We start from the raw sequence: 17,885 nt of genomic DNA, 5'->3' as shown, positions 1-17,885 counted from the left end.
AAACATGTTTAAAAAATGATCTGATTGACATTTCATATGTATTTTTCAAAGACTGATAGGACAGGCATTCCGTAAACACAATAAACATGATTAAAAAACACTTCTTTTTGGGCTTTTATGGATGAGGAAAACAAAGTACATCCAACAATTACTGCTAGGGGCCACTAGAATGATAGAATATGTCCCAAGTTTTCAAACTGTTAAATTTCGTTTTTTTGTGTCAATGCATAAAATAAGCCGAGAAAATTATTATAAAAATAATTTAAAATGCTTAAAACCTAAATGTTAAGATTCTAGTAATGTTAATTAGGCTATCTGTGCTGTAATACAGTATTGGGTAATTTTAGCTACCATATGACCTATAAATCTGCAAATTTATTTGATAGATTTATTTATTATTAGACCATGGGATTACATAGAAACATCAAAGCTTTTAGCCCCCGTTCACACTGGGGCGACCTGTGAGGCGACCCGGTCGCCTCACAGGTCGCCGCAGGTCGCCTCCCATAGGGAAGCTGCGGACCCGTTCTGATAGGAGCGACACAAGTCGCTCCGACTCAGAAAAAGGGTCCGGAGCTTCTTTGGGGCGACCAGGAGGCGACCGCCATAGACTTCAATGTTACGAAGTCCGTGGCGGCCGCTCCGAGGTAGCGGCGCGCTGCTCGCACCGCGACCTCGGAGGTCGCGGTGCGAAGTAGCGTCGCCCCAGTGTGAATGGGGGCTTAAGTTGTGCTATTTGGTAAATATGGTTGGAAGTATGGCCAGAAGAATAATTTTCACATCATTGATTCATCCTATGTAAAAAATGCAGAAATGCCATTATGCCTAAAGGAGTTTCATCAAAATTCTAAAACTAACCATTGACAAGAGATCACCTACTTTCACAGATTTTATAACTGAAGTATCATTTCTACATTCTTAAACCACAATCATGTTCCTAATACAGGCAATGAACTATTCAACATCTCCCTTACCCCGCATTCACACTGAAGCGGCACGACTTCAGGGGCGACCTGTGAAGTCACGTGCAGCGCGACTTCGGCACGACTTGCACGGACTTCATAAAATTAATGTCTATGCAAGTCGCTCCAGGTCGCCCCCGAAGTAGTACAGGACCCTTTTTCTAAGTCGGAGCGACTTGTGTCGCTCCTATTAGAACCGTTCCTGTATCACACAATGGACCGCGACGGTCCGTGACTTGTCAGGCTGACAAGTCGTCTGACAAGTCGTATTAGTGTGAATGGACTCTTAAGCTGTCAAATAAAATTAAATAAATATTCAAGAGATTGTTGTAGCAGTGAAAAAAACATCATTATCATATAACTGGTAACACAAATGGCCAAGTTGAGTTCCAAGGCTAGACATATCTAGAGAAAAATTGTATTGGACATCACAAACATACAGGGGACACAGATAATATATTAAAAAATCACCTAAAATAATACATAAAAAACACTGGGACCAATGTTGGTCACTAAAAAATGATTTGTAGTTATTAAACAGCTTTCGAACCAACTGCAAAACAAACGAATACATGGCTCAGGGCTTTATTCAATAATGTATATGTTAATCCTCATGAGTCAACGTGTTTCAGATTTCCTCTTCTTCAGGACACGTGAAAAGACTAGCAGTGATAACTAAGCAGATAAAAAAAATTATAATAATTACCAATTCAATATATTATACCTATCACACAAAGGTTTTAAAGCAATCATCTTATTTTCAATTATTCGCACCTGGTATGTCTGTGTAAGCAAAGGCAAACCCTAGACATTTCTCCATCCTAGTATTCGCACAGTAATCCTCACCCCTGATATAATAATTATCCAGGGTTTGAAAAGTCTTGGGAATGTTGGGGAGGGTTTGCTCCCACTGAAAATATTCTACACCTTGCAAAAGAAAGAACAATCTTCCCTTTCATAAGTTGATAGCCTCTACATGCAATCGTTAAAGATCACATTGTGCTCCACAGCAACAACGCAAGTACAGTAAATGTGCTTCTTTAAGAATTACAGCATTGGTATGTTTCTATCGTGGAACCTGTATGTAGGGAATGAAGGAGGAATGCAACTGTTACCTGTGCTAAACATTGAGACTGAGTTGCCCCAGCATTCTGGTAAATATGTCTGAGGCCATAATGATGATGATGGTTTTCAATGGGGGTAGAAAATAATGCAAATGTGGTCTCAAAAACAGGTTTCCCTGAGTACTTGGCTGTAAAGAGTAAGCTGTGTCAATATTGACAGCTACCTGTGCTCAGCTGTGACATAAAGGAGCGGGGCCTCCCGATTATGTCACGTGGACAATAAGACACGTGGCCACTCACTAAAACAAGAGGAAAGGCGGTTTAGCCTTAAAATACGTAGGGGGTTCTTCACTGTAAGAGCAGTAAGGATGTGGAATTCTCTTCCGCAAACAATAGTATCAGCAGGGAGCATCGATAGTTTCAAAAAACTATTAGATGGGCACCTTAAAGACCACAACATACAGGGGTATACAATGTACGGTTAACAGCAAACACACACACACATCATAGGTTGAACTGGATGGACTGATGTCTTTTTTCAACCTCACTAACTATGTAACTATGCAAGGTTACTTTCATGCGAAAATTCTCGTACGACAAAATTCAACTTCAGAAGTGATGTCATGTGTTGAATTGTTTTGTATTTATTCTTTCGTTTTCGAGCATGCACAGTCTTGCTCTTACGATTTCTTTCAGACTAAGGCTCGGGTCACACTATTGCGATGCGGGAAGGCTGCGAATTCGCAGCCTGTTCCCGCATCGCACACGCACCCCCGGCAGTTCACACTGCCATATGCGATCCGCTGGGGGTGTCAATGTAATCTTAACGACACCCCCAGTTTGATCACATATCGCAGTGCGATCGTGCAGTTCGCACAGGATGGGATCGCACAAGTGTGAACCGCTGTGCGATCCGATCCTGATGCGGCTGCAAAAATGCCTCCTGTGCGTGTTTGCACCGGGTGCGATGCGAATTTAGCCATACAAACTGTATGGCTAAACTCGCACCGCACAGCTGATCGCATGTAATGTCGGAGCAGTGCGCTCCGACATTACATGCGAACCCGGCACTCGCATCAGTGTGAACCGGGTCTAAAACTGTACGGATGAAACTAAAATCGGAAGTTGTGTCATAATGCTGACTCCTGAGCTGACAGGGGTAGAGGGGGAAGAGAAGACAGGGGACACAGGAACTTTTTAAAACACATTGTATTTGAAAAAATGTAGATTATTGTACATACAATAAATAAATAATACATCCCCTGAAAATAAGCCCTAATGTTTTTTTTGCAGCCAAAATGAATATGCAACCTGGTCTTATTTTTGGGGAAACACGGTAGTCTAGCAACATGAAATGGCTTATATGAAACCTGCACATTACTCAGATACGTAAAGTCCATGAAAATGCTATTAATATGGGCATACTGCCCAGACGACCATCTTAATGGCGCAATATGTTAACACGCCTGCTGTTAGTGATTGGGCTAAAGTAAATAGAGGCACATGAAAAACAGGGACTGTAAGGTCTCATTAACACCGCAGCTCTTCAGCCAACCCATGTGTGTTGATTTGCTCTTATATGGGTTTTTACAGTGATGTTTTGCTATTTTAACCCCTCCCGGCCCATTCTGCATTCCCTTAAACAGTTAATGCCCGGGGGGGTTGGGAAGGATGGGCGATCATGTGACCAATGTGATTAGTTTTCATAGTGGTCACATGATCAGAAGCCGGTCCCACCGGCTACTGACATTTTCCTGGGACCAAATGCTCAAATGCTGTTTTCGGTAGCTTGGTCTTTGGGAGTGCACAGAAAGCACGCTCCCAACCCATAAAAATTGCCCGCCCATTAACACATATGTGCAGCGTGCGGGTGTTAAAGCCCAGCTTTTTGCCACTACACCTATGGGATACTGGGGTGTAAAGGGGTGAAATGTGCTGTGGTGTGATGATGTGCATTTTATTTCCCGAATCACGTGTTTTGGCTATCACATTATGCAATGTTTTTTTTTTTGTTTTCTGCTTTTTGTTTTTTGTTCAGTATACACCAGAGCAGATTATAGCTGTGAACTGGTTCCACTTCAAACCAGGTTATTTGTCTTGTCCTTGCATAAGTACTTTACTGAGCAATGCAGGTCAATGCAGTTGTGTGAACAAGCCCTAATAGTTCTAAGCAAATAGAACCCATAAATCGTAAATGCACAGTCAGCAAAAAACTTTATATTGAAAACCACTATGTGTGTTGTTAACATCTGAAATTCCATCAATCAGATTTCATCCTCAAATCCTCCCGATATCTTGATTTCCAGTCCTTCGTACCACACATTAAAGAATGGGTAGATTTTTTCTGTGAACACATCATTGAATGTAAAAATATGCTTCTTCGTGTCCACATTGAAAAATGACAACTGACCATTTTCGTAGTCCAAATAGACTCCCATTTTTCTTGCTTGGTCACGGATGGGCACATGGGTGCTATAGGGAGCGGTAAGAGCCTGATACTGATCTCGGCCCAATCGCAAGGCCCATATGCCTTCTTTAGGGGACAATCTGATCCAGCCCTTCTTTCTCACCGACTCTTTGGCAGCTCCTATATCCCAACCACCTCCTTCCAGCACTTCTGCTTCCCAATAATGTTTGCCTGCAGTGAACCCTTCCGCTCCCAGCACACAGGGGTTGGTGCTAAATCTTTCCGGGTTGTCAGGCAGCTCCTGCTCAGTGTCTCCATGTTTTACATGTGTAAAATCATCAGTTAATACAAGCAAAGGATGAGCTGTCCTTGGATCCAGTTTCACTGGGACTGTTAAAACACAAAATATGGTCATCATCAACAGGTGTAAAATGTCATCAGTTACAGCATGTGTTATAGTAATGCTAAGCAACCTCTAAATTTCGATGTAACAAAAGAAGTCATTGGTGCCTTTGACCTCAAGTTTTGATAGGTTTAAATGACAACTGAGCTGTCTAGAGGGTACGAAGAATGGAAAAAAACTTGGATAAAACATCAATCAGCCAAGTCACATTTTTTAGCCTGTCCTTAAAGACAGCGCATGCCACAGATCTACAGCTTTGCTGCAGATCTGTCACTTCTATTACCAAATATAAACAGGCAAGCGGGTGCATGTAGTTCCATAGGCGTATCTTGTAAGGTTCTGTACCATGTACCTGTTATTCCAAAAGACACTTGTTCAAGACTGGTTAACCACCTGCTGTTGATTCAATTAGCCACAGGCCAGCCAGGCTTTGCTCATTGCCTCAGGCTTTTCCTACGTAAAAGCTGGTATGCTTAGTGCTAGGTCCCCCAATGTTCCAAGTGGAGAAGTTTACTGGTATACCCCCAGTGCTTTTTCGTATACCTGGTTTCCTGAGAAGATTCCAAGTGATCGTACACTTCTACTGTTCTATGTTCTGAGAGACTTCCAGTAACCCCTGTAGCACGCTCCTAAGTAGGTGCTAGTGAGAGAGTATAGTTTTGAGCTCTGTCTGCTTAGCAGAGGGTCTGCAGGTAAATCTATTTTGCTCTCTGCCTACCAGAGAGCAGGATTAATTAGTGAGGTCTGCCTCTTGTGCTCAGTATGTCTGGAGAGTGTTTCACACTGGTCCAATAGGGAGGCATGTTGGACAGTGGGAGGAAACCTGACAAATGGGTGCATAGGCTTTGAAACAGTCCTGATGATTGGCAGAGGGCAGGTTGCCTCGGTGCATTCTGGGATAGTGTAGAAAAGCCAGGAGCACTTGCGCTGTGGGGTCTTTGGCTGGAGAGCAGAGTCCCGGAGGGAGGGGGCTGCTACCTCCTCCTCTGTAGAGGTGCTATGCTGTCTCAGGAGGTCGTCCTGAGGGCCAGAGGAGCAGTTGAGAGGAGCTGAACCCAGAGGTCCAGGGAAGCTGACTGAGAGGGGAGACACTGGAGACCCTAGGAGTACAGAGACTCGTGTCAAGGGGCATGATCTGAGGGGGGGGGGTCACCCCTGCTTGTAGGACAGTCAGTGGACGGGTGTCAGCAGAGGAAGAGTGAGGATACTAGGGAGAGTGTCCTGAAGATAACTAGTTGTTCATCAAGTCGTCCTAAAGATAAGAAACCCAAGTGGCAGGATGAATCAACAGCCTGGCTGTTCCATACCTATTGCAAAGTAGAGAAGATAGGAGTCCTCAAATGCTGTGAATAGTTAAAAATTGGAGTATCCCACTATTCCCTTCTCCTATCCCCATTCTACAATAAACAACAAAACAACCAAATACCCCTGGACTGATTATTTAAGTGTAAGCCAAGGAGAACTAAGAAATTGTCTTTGCTTATGGCCGTGTGCTGGTAACCAGGGGAAACCCACAGAGTGAATATCAAGCAGTCCTTGCGGGGACAGTGCTACACCCCTATTTATAGTGATCCTGTAGCTGGATGCCCCTTGACCCTAGTGTATAATTGCAAGAGCCTTTCAAGGTGAAATCTGTACCCTCAGTGTCCCCAGCCACTTCCAGCCTGTCCCTTGGAACTCTTATTGTGTTCCTGGTTGCAACATGTATCCTTGCACCTGTTGTGTCTTTTGAACTTTTTATTGTGCCTCTGTTTTCCTTATGCACTTTTGCCAGCTTTCAGCCTTCCTGCACCTCTGTGATCTCCTGTGTATTCCTGTTTGCTATTCGTAAGCATCACCTGTGTCTGCAGTCTGTTTGTGTCTCCTAGTGTATTTCTAGCCTGTTTCCTGCTTAGTGTCCCTGTGCACCAAAACCTGCTCCTAGCAGTCTGCGCCTGTGTCTACCAGTGTAATTCTAGTCTGTTTCCTGCTTGGTGTCCCCGTGCACCTTTACTTGTTGTTTGTCTCTCTCTCTCTCTCCTTGTTATCTTGTGTGTCTCTATGCACCCATTTCCAGTGTCTGTGTTTTTCTTATGTACGCCTACCAGGTTGGGCTGTATTCTCTACTTCCAGTGATCTCCGCTGCAAAGGTTTATTGTCTGTTTATCAGCCCTTGGATTCCAGGACCTGCCTGCTCAGGTGAGCCCATGAACTGATCATGGGGATCTTCCACCTTTAGGAGCCCTGGGGAAGACCAGTTGGTTCCTTAGATTCTGAGACTTGGCCATTCCAAGGGCCTTCACCTTTGCTAGTTATGTGGGCATGCTGTGTTCTCCCCAGACAGTGCCAATACTTATCTTTCCTTCCTAGACTCCTTTTGTACCTTAACTGTATCTTGTGTTCCTGAGATCCCTGTGCACCTCAGAGTTTCCTATGAGTATTTTGTGTCCTGTCCGCCTGTCAGGGCAGCACTCCAGTGTGGGCATTCTTTTGAGTCTGTAGTCTGTGCTTTCCAAGACCCTTGTCTCTGTGCTTTCCTGTACCAGGTCAGCTGTAACCAGCATGGGTGTGCTCTCTAAGCATCCATCCAACATGCAGGCTGCTCAGAGCGTCCACAATCCCAACCATACGTGACCATTCCCCCCTTCATGAAACATGCATTTAAAATGTGCAAAACAAGTAAACATGCTGATGAAGTTTTTTGGGTAGAAAAAATTAGTGATCAACCGATATCGGTTTTTCATTGCCGACACCGATACTTTGGTCATTGAATATCGGTATCGGCCGACATTGGCCAATATTTTCGTACATTTTTTTTTTTTTTACTTGGCAGATACTCTTGTGGAGGGATCTGGGGGTCTAAAAGAACCCAAACCCCTCCTCTGCACTTAAAAACATTCAAAACACCAAGTTTGGCTGTTTTGAATCCTGTAATTTTTTTGAATTTGGCGCCGAGTACCCAGAAGTGATGTCATGACATCACTTCCGGGTTTTTTAAACAGAGTCTCGATCAGAGCCGAATGCAGCTTTGATCGGGCCTTCTCTTCGGCGGCCGTGCAGGCTGGTTGCCTGGGTCTCCCGGTAGGACAGGAGACCTGGGCGAGCCACGGAAGGCGGCGGGAGGGGGGGGGATGTCCCCTCCCGCTCCTTGTAATGACAGCCGAGTGGCTTCTCAGCCGCATCGGTTGTCATTACAAGACAGTTGACCGTCGGCTATGGACGCCGGTACCGGGTGATGCCTCTAGCTGCAGGCATCACTCCGGAACAAGCACTTACCCAAAATATCGGCAATATCTGTAAACTCAGGGGCCGATTCCGATATATCTGGGAAAGTGCACATCGGCCCCCGATATATAGGGGGCCGTGTTGGGTCATGAACTGTGTTTAACAAAAGTCCTAGCTTTATCACATTTGATATTTTTAACCCAGCAAGCCAATTATGAAACCTAAAGAATAAAAGTTAGGTTTTCTGAATCTGTTATCTGTGTCTTAGCTGAAGACAGCCTTTGATCAATCAAGTTTAGGGGAATTTAAACAATGAGAATTTTTACTGCATTCAATTGGATGTTTGAGGTACGTGCAAGATCATTCAGACGGGGAAAGGTTATAAATACCTAAATTATTGTATTTCTTTACAATAACCAATGGTCGTCACCACCTATATTGGTCGTAGGACAACCTAGTCCTACTCTGCAATGCTTTCATTTATAAATTATTATCAACCCAAAAGCAAACATTTATTATATTGCAGCTTAACAATTCTTAGATGTGATGGCTGCATTTGTTTCCTTTTTTAGGCTTTCTTTGTTCTATTTTTCACCTGGTGATCTGGCTAGTAAATATGTTGTTTTTCAACAGAAAAGCTCTCTTGCAGTTACAAGGATGAGGCCAGACCAATTAACACTGACAGGGGTGCTCAAAATAATTAGCTTTTATTTATGTAAAATTTTCACGGAAAAGGAAAAAAAGCTGTTTGCTGTAACTGATTATAAAGTATCAATTTGTTAGTGTATTTAAAAGAGAAGAATGGCCTTATAAACAAACAAACAGTCATACTCACCTACATGGCTGCAGCACTGATTCCCATCTTCAGTCGTACCCCGCCACCAATAAGACGGAGAACTGAGTGATCAAAGACGGCTGATCGCTCGCTTCTCGGTCTTCAGCCTGCAGTTGCCCGCTCTCTGCCATGCCCCTCCAGTGATCACTGGGAATCTGGGCTGTGGAGAGGGCGGGAGCTGCTGTTCTAGGCATCTGGGTGGACCCAGACCATATGGTCAGGATCTTTTCAGATCTGCTGCTGTCCAAATGTGCTCTTTCATCCAGAGTGGAGGCACTCTAATACAGGTTGTGTGCTACTGGCTAGATCACAAGGTGAGAACAGAGTGGAGAAGCCTTAAAAAAAGAACATGAATGCAGCCCCTACATCTAATGACTGATAAACTTTAATATATTACATTTTGGATTTTGGGTTTAATTACAGCTTTAGTTGTAAAAAAAATAGCCCCCTATTAACCTTTAGTCAGCCATAATTAGTTTTTTGTTCATTCAATAACCCCTTCATCCAACTCCAACTCCTTAATTCCTTTTTTATTGCTATTTTTTTTAACTGTTAGTAAGAAAATGTTTTACATTTGTGTTTGTATTGTAATACCAATTTAAAAAAAGTTCTTTGCAACAGAAACATAATTTTAGTGCCTTTATATTATGGACAAATCGCAGAATAAAATATATACTTTTGATGAGTTTTAAACTACGGTATGTTCTCAGATGTAAAAAACTAATTTTGATTATTACAGTATTAATAAAAAACTGTCTCTCCTTTACCATGCTGATTATTACTAAATAAAACTGATTGAATTGCATTGCAATAGAGAAATTGTGAAAAACCTAGTGAAAAGGGGTACCTAGCTCCTGTTTTGTTTTCTGCAGCTTCTCTTTGCTTATAATATAATATCAAGAAATTCCAGGTTTGGGCTTGTGTAAAAAGATTAGCAGAAAAATGTGCCTGCTCATTTTAAAAATAGGCTCTTTACATTGTAAAAGCAAAAAAAAAAAAAAAAAAAAAAAAAAAAATTAAAATGAAAAAATAAAGGTTTAAAAAAAAAATTAAAAGATTTAAAAAAAAAAAAAATATGATTTTTTTAATGCTTACTCACTTTTGAAGTTGTACCGTTTTCTCCACTCTGAAACAAATGTTGGAAGGCAAATAATCAGCTTGTAATAGGAAGTTAATGTAAAAATTGTTAAAAAATGTTGCTCTACTTACCAATCTCTGCAGAGAGGTTCTCTGTTGAGATACAGAGATAAGAAATAATAAGTGTTTCTGCATTTCATGACGTTTAAAAATAAATCATCACAAGTGTCATAGTCATTCTTAGGAAAAAATCTGTAGAATCTATTATATAATTGAAATGAATAATGGAAATTAACACATTGTTAATATGGTATCCAAGAGGTTTTTTTATTTATTTAAAGAACTACAGGCAGAATCATTTTCTCCAAACCACGTGACTATTCATTCCCCTACTGTCCTTATCTTCTGGACCATAGCAAGACCATTTGTCTAAAAATGAATGTGTAGCATTGTTATCTTTTAATGTTTTTTTTTTTCAGTTAAGCATTGGATAATAGATTAGTGTGAGTTATCCCGCGATCTCTCCCGTGTGTTCCTTAAAGCGGAGTTCCACCCAAAAATGGAACTTCCGCTTTAGGTGTTCTAACCCCCTGACATGCCACATTTGGCATGTCATTTTTTTGGGGGGGGGGAGCGGGTACCTAGTTTTGACAGGTAACCGCTCCCACTTCCGCTCGGATCGCCGCGGCGCCCTGAACGGAAGTTCTCCTCTCCCCCTCCCTCCCTGCAATCTTCTGGGACATGTCAGAGGTCCCAGAAGATTGCCGGCCAATCAAGACGCGCAGCGTGACTCGCGCATGCGCAGTGGGTACCCGGCTGTGAAGCCGCAAACTGTCACAGCCGGGTGCCCACAGCAGTGATGCCGGCGCCGAGGGAGAGGATCGAGGCTTCGGGCAGCCGCATCGCTGGACCGTTGGACAGGTGACTAAAATGGCTGGAACTCCGCTTTAAGTGATAAGTGCTGTTCGATGGCAGCAAACCAAATTATTGTGTTTCCACAACTGCAAGATTTCTATAAAATAATGGCTGCTCCTTTGCTAGTCAACAAGCAGATCAAAACTCACATAAAATTCACCAAAATACATTAATTAGTGACATAGTACATTTTTTCTTGTGTTAAACAATTTGCACAATTAATTTGTGAATACACAGTTCATATGTGATAAATCTTTCACTATTAAAACTTTTCTTCCAGGTGTAGACTGTACTGTATATTCGGTCTTCCTTTTTTCTTCACACTTGTGACTCTTCTATTGTTATCAAAATGTTGTGACATCCACCACCTTTCACCAATGCACTCACCTGAAATATAGACCTGATTCCAGGTTCAAAATGCCTTCCCCTGCTGGAGTGTAAATCCAGGCTACTTAGCAGGTTAAGCTCCTTCTTTCCTTCTCTTTGCCTCCCTGGGTATGCCCTTTGCCGGTTACACTTTGTATGGCCTTTTACTCTGCAGTGCTCTCTCTTCCACCATCAATCAACCTCAGCAAAACAAATGAGCTCCCATAACGTAGCATTTACAACTTCCGTATTTTATTGCAGTATTGTGCACTTACATTTAAAATAGTGAAATAAATATGGGGTGGTTTTCTACCTCCCCTATTTATTATGAACATGTATTCTAGTGTCTATTCCTATAATAGTCTACCAAAGCTCTGATAAGATTAATGGAGGGTACAATGACAATACTAGCTGTAAAAATAAACACACTGCTTAAATAAGCAAGGATCTAATTTATTATAAAGAAAGTAAAAATGCTAACATAAAACACTAAAAAGATACTACAGACCATATAAGACAAAATAATCACAGGTAATACTTTACATATTCGTCCTCGGGGTTCAATATCTTTCAGCTGGTCTCAAGCGCACAAATGGGATAAAAGGGCAGCACAAGAGCCATGGGAGCCAACAGCCAAGAGAGCCAACAGCCAAGAGAAAGAATTCTAGCTGGCAATTCTTTTAAAAGTCCACTCAGACACCACCCACATAAACACCCACTGTCTGTTTGTCCAATGACAGCTCATAAGATGCCACCCTCCCTAAACAACAGGAAGTATCTCATCTTTCCAGGATGCATGTTATATTCTCCCACTAGGGGCGCCATCCGTCCATGAATCACTGTTTTTGACCTGGCTCATCTTCCAGTAACAGCTGGCCTTTGATGTTGGTATAACCTCCCCAGGAGGTCTTATCTGAGGCTCCTCAACCCCCATACCACACAACAGGAGGCCTATGCGAGAACATCCTGTGAGGATATAAATTCCCATTTATGATTCCTTGTCAGGAATATCCTGCTGGGTAACTTGCTCTGCCGGCATTCCAAGCCAGGTGTGATCAGGTTCCAACCATCCAGGAACATCTGATATTAGAACACGGAAACCCACATGCCGCCTCCAACAAATAGAAATAGTGCATTTTTATATGAAGATTACAGCAGGGCCAAAGCTTCCACGAGACTCACGATCCTCAGAGCTACGATACCCAACTCCACCCAACAAATATCGTCACATGATTTCCTCGGGGATCCTGAGAAGCCTCGATATACAACCCAGAAGGGGAAGGCGTTTTGGACCTGGTGAAAGGTGGTGGGAGTCACAATATTTTGACAATCATAGAATATTCACAAGGGTGAAGAAAAAAAAAGGAAGATTGGATATAAGGTGTGCACCTGGAGGAAAAGTTTAATTTAGGTGGAAGATTTAGCACATATGAACTGTGTATTCACAAATTAATTGTGCAATGTGTTTTGAGTTCAGCACAAGAAAGAATGGACTATGTCATTAATTAGTGTATGTATACACATGGTGAGTTTTGACCTGCTTGTTGGCTAGGAAAGGCACAGCCAATATTTTATTGAAATGAAGTATGGGATAAAAAAAAAAAAGAAATGTTTGAGATATATATAAATGTTAAAACTATCAAATATAACGTATTTATCATGAATAGTCAATTTTTTTTGCCACTTTGGATAACTAGGTAAGTGATGAGCTACACTCTGGACTATATTATTTAATGGCTGCTGCACTAAAGGTGAGGTCATGCCCTATCTTCCCTCCCTCCTCTGGTGGCCATGTTTGTTCATTCCATATGCTCCTCTGAATCACTAAGAAGCATCAAAAGCCTCAATACAAATCAAATGTCTCCCATCACTAGGCTGATTTACATATAGTTACATAGTTAGTCAGGTTGAAAAAAGACACAAGTCCATCTGACTCAACCAATAAAAAACAAAAAACGGTAAAGAAAACCCAAGCATACAATCCCATATACACAATCCTATACCCGTAGTTGATCCAGAGGAAGGCGAAAAAACCCCAGCAAAGCATGATCCAATTTGCTACAGCAGGGGAAAAAAATTCCTTCCTGATCCCCCGAGAGGCAATCGGATATTCCCTGGATCAACTTTACCTATAAATTTTAGTACCCATTTATATTATGTACACCCAGGAAAGAATCCAGGCCTTTTTTAACACATTCTAGTGAGCTAGCCAGAACCACCTCTGGAGAGAGTCTACTCCACATTTTCAAAGATCTTATGGTGAAGAAACTTTTCCGTATTTGCAGACGAAATCTGGTTTCCTTTAGACGTAAAGAGTGCCCTCTTGTCCTCTGTGTTGACCTTTAAGTGAATAAATCAACACCAAGTTCACTATATGGACCCCTTATGTAATTATACATGTTGATCATATCCCCCCTTAATCTCCTCTTCTCAAGAGAGAATAAATTCAGTTCCTCTAATCTTTTCTCATAGCTGACCTCCTACATGCCTCTTATCAGTTTGGTTGCCCTTCTCTGCACTTTCTCCAGTTCCCCAATATCCTTTTTAAGAACTGGTGCCCAAAACTGAACTGCATATTTCAGATGAGGTCTTACTAGCTGATTTAATAAAGGAGTTACTGTATATCTATTCCCAATTATGCAATCATGCGCAGCTGTAACAGGAACTTGCTTTTCATGTGTTAGAATAATTTAAACTTGATCTTCACACCTTTTTTGAGTGAACATTCTCAACCCCAGGTAAAACAGTGCCAGGAGGTGTCTATTTACATCGCTGGATGGCAATGCATGATGAGTGCATGGATAGGGGTCTGGATCGAATTTTAGGGGGAAACCTAAAACACTTTTTTTCCCTATTTTAAGGGACAGTACAAGAAAACGCACCCACAACATAAAAAGTAATTTAACTACCCGCCGCCCGCGCTATAGCCGAAGTACGGCTACAGCGCAGACTCGAATTTCCGGGAGGCCGTCTTTATATGGCCTCCCAGAAACAGGCTCCCCGCGTGCTCCCGCGAGCGCGCATCGGGGAAAATCTGTGTCGGCCGTGTCCCTTGGACACAGCCAATCACAGATCGTGGTGAATGGCCAATCACAGCGGCCATTCACCACGTGATCGGACCGTGCAATGAGAAATGATCTCATATGTAAACATATGAGATCATCTCTCATCGCCAGCTCTCTTCCTCACACAGAGACTGCAGTGTGAGAAAGAGGAGAGCCGTCAGAGGTAAGGGGAACACAGAGGAATGTAATCAGGGCACTGATCACCAGTGTCCTGATTACACAAGAGAAAAAAAATGCCATTACTGCCCACAGTGCCCGCCATCAGTGCCCCCCATCAGTGCCCACACTCAGTGCCCATAGTGCTGCCAGTCAGTGCCCATCAATGCCTGCTCATCTAGGCACTGATGGGCACTGACTAGCAGCACTATGGGCACTGAGTGTGGGCACTGATGGTGCTGCCCATCAGTGCTCATCAGTGCCACCCGTCAGTATCCATCAGTGCCACCCATCAGTGCCGCCTCTCAGTGCCCATCAGTGCTGCCTCTCAGTGCCCATCAGTGCCGCCCGTCAGTGCCGCCTCTCAGTGCCCAGCAGTGCCACCTCTCAGTGCCCAGCAGTGCCACCTATCAGTGCTCATCAGTGCCGCCTATCAGTGCTCATCAGTGCCGGCTTTCAGTGCGGCATATTAGTACCTCCTCATCAGTGCCACCTAATCAGTGCCCATAAGTGCCACCTCATCAGTGCCCATATTTGCCACCTCATCAGTGCCCATCAGTGCAGCCTATCAGTGCCCATCAGTGCCGTCTCATCAGCGCACATCAGTGAAGGAGAAAAATTTATTTATTTTCAAAATTTACTCACAGAAAATAAGAAAAACTTTTTTTTTTCAAAATTTTCTGTCTTTTTTCTTTTTTTTAGTAAGAAATAAAAAACCCAGAGATTATTAAATACCACCAAAAGAAAGCTCTATTTGTGTGAAAAAAATGATAAAAATTTCATATGGGTACAGTGTAGCATGACCGCGCAATTGTCATTCAAAGTGTGAGAGCACTGAAAGCTGAAAATTGGCCTGGGCAGGAAGGGGGTATAAGTGCCCAATAGGCAAGTGGTTAATACCAAAAATATGGATAGACAAATAATGTCACCCAATGTGAATCCATCGTCAATCACAAAGACCCGCTGTTTGATAATGTTTTCCTGCTATACTGCCACTACTAAATTACAGATCCCTAGCCGCTGCAGTAATCTGAACAACCGCACAGTGATCCAGGTTGATGTCATTGACCAAATTTCATGACCGTATTTGTTTAATGATGTCTTCTAGAATCAGTGGCCAGTAGTTTGCATACAGCGGCTGGGCATTTTGGTGGGTGAACTGGCTAATTTGGGTAAAATAGTTTGCGTGGTCTGCAAACAGAAAATTGGCTGGGCTCAGGTGAAACCCATATTTGCTCTGTACTCTAATCCTATTCCCAATGTTCAATCTATAGACCAAAAGACATAACAAAACTTAAAAAATTCACTTTTTTCTACTTTGATCAGCATGAGTTTTAAAAAAACGAATGTTAATGTAGATAAAAAGTATAAATGTATTTCATAATTTGTCCAACTTATGGGGACAATAAAAGTATGATTCTGGTAAAAAAAACATTGCAAAATTATTTACTCTAAATCAGGGATCGGCAACCTACGGCCTTTGTCCCGGACTGGGCCTGCTACCGCTAAATGTCCTACCCACGTGCATGTGATGAATTCACATGCAACCGGCCTACGGACATTTTAACCACCTCGTGCTCCCGCTATAGCCAAAAGACGGCTACAGCACGGGTCTTAATTGCCGTCCATGTACGTCCTCCCAGAAAAATGCTCCCCGCTCGCACCCCCGTGCACCCCCGCAGACACACATCGGGAAAAATCTGTGATGGCCATGTCCCTTGGATACAGCCAATCATAGATCGTGGTAAATGGCCAATCACAGCGGCCATTTACCCCATGATTGCCTCATCCAGTGAGAGATGATCTCAAACGTAAACATAGGAGATCATCTCTCATTAACGGCTCTCCTTCCTCACACAAACCGAGTGAGGGGGGAGAGCATTATGGGAGCAGAGTGAGTGTTTTGCCCTTGCCAAAACAGTGCCATCAGTGTCCACAGTGTCATCATTGCCCACAGTGCCATCAGTATCATAAGTGCCATCAGTGTCACCGTGTCATCAGTTCCACAGTGCTCACAGTATCATGCATTACTGTTATAATTACTATTCTGTTATTAATGTTTTAATGTAAATGTTAATCAAAGCTTTTTATATTTTGTTGATTATTATTATCATATATTATTATCATACAATGGGATTGGGATCCGGGCACTGCTATAAAGAAAAAAACATCCTAATGTGCATCAAGGCAGTTTTTACTTTATATTGTCAGCATCAGTGGCCGGGTGTCACAAGGAAAGGATCCGGAGACATGCTGGAGCTGCAGGAGACCAATAATGAGGGTGAGTATAAGTTGAACAAACTAATCGCTGCAGGGAAGGAGGGGGACCCTGCAGTGATTTCAGAGCCTCGAGGGAGTGAACCTGCATGCTCCCTCAGGGTGATCTGGCTTTGTATAAGTAAGGCTCCTTAAAGTGAGTTAAACCTGTACTGTTTATTAGCAGGTGAATGGGGCCCTCCATGGATTTACATACATTGAATCTGGCCCTTAGGTGGAAAAAGGTTGCTGACCCCTGCTCTAAATAGTAAATATTGCAATACAGCCCTTTTCTTAATTTTGCTCATTTCTAGTGGGACGCAAAGAAAATTATTAAAGCAATGAAAGCCAAATAAATGTAAACATTAGTGGTTACAAAAATAGAAGTAATAAAATCTGCATAAAAAACAGCAGAGGGGAGAAGGGGAAGAAGGAGTTAATTTGGGCTGATTCAAGTTTAACTAAGGGTTATTGGGATGGAAAATAGAAAATATACATTATATATATATATTTATATATATATATATATATATATATATATATATATATATATATATATATATATATAGTTTACTGGTAGCCTTGCTTTAACTGATATCACATGCAGATCAAAAGTCACATGAAACAGTGAATACAGTGTAACAATTATGTTGTATTTCAGAATAAAGCTTGTAAACACTGTTTGAAAGTTCCACTTTACACAGCAGTGATAAAGAGCAAGTCCTGGCTGTCATTCTTCAAGTTGGGCTTTGCCAGCTATATTGGTGCGGGAACAGCAGCAGGGGACAAGGGACAGGTTGTACAATGTATGCCCTGTGTCCTGTGTAGTTTTTCATGGTGTACATCACACACCCAATGTAAGCAAGTGGTGATTAATTATAAAATACTTTGTCACATTTGGTTTTCCATGGACCAATCCAATATGCAATGAGGAGTAATGAAAGATGGCTGCAGGGAAGAAGAAAGTGAGAATATTCATTGGAAGGGGGGTCAGGGTTTTGGTAGAGGTAGGTGCAATAGGAAGAAATCCTGTATCTACCTCACTGGTGTGCCCTAAACAGGGGTCCGATTTATACAAAGTACGTTTTACTTGTGGGTAACTAGAATGAAAGTTATCATTTAGATGGTACAATTAATCTTACCTATATTTTTCAAAAGGAAATCTGCAAAAAAAA

General features: G+C 42.3%; 1 long non-coding RNA gene across 1 annotated transcript; it reads right to left on the bottom strand.

Moving 5' to 3' along the window:
• Window positions 1–4,692: 4,692 nt before the first annotated feature.
• On the bottom strand, window positions 4,693–10,196 carry LOC309569721. Its single transcript, XR_014226093.1, has 3 exons — window positions 10,085–10,196; window positions 9,975–10,001; window positions 4,693–4,823 (listed from the first exon to the last, which is right to left on the bottom strand). It is a non-coding gene; the product is annotated as an uncharacterized lncRNA (long non-coding RNA).
• Between the last annotated feature and the right edge of the window lie 7,689 nt (window positions 10,197–17,885).

This window comes from Pelophylax lessonae (assembly GCF_965119305.1).
Source record: "Pelophylax lessonae genome assembly, chromosome: 13".
NCBI classification, from domain to species: domain Eukaryota; kingdom Metazoa; phylum Chordata; class Amphibia; order Anura; family Ranidae; genus Pelophylax; species Pelophylax lessonae.
Note: the sequence above shows the minus strand (reverse complement) of the source record. Positions and strands in the feature narration are given on the sequence as shown.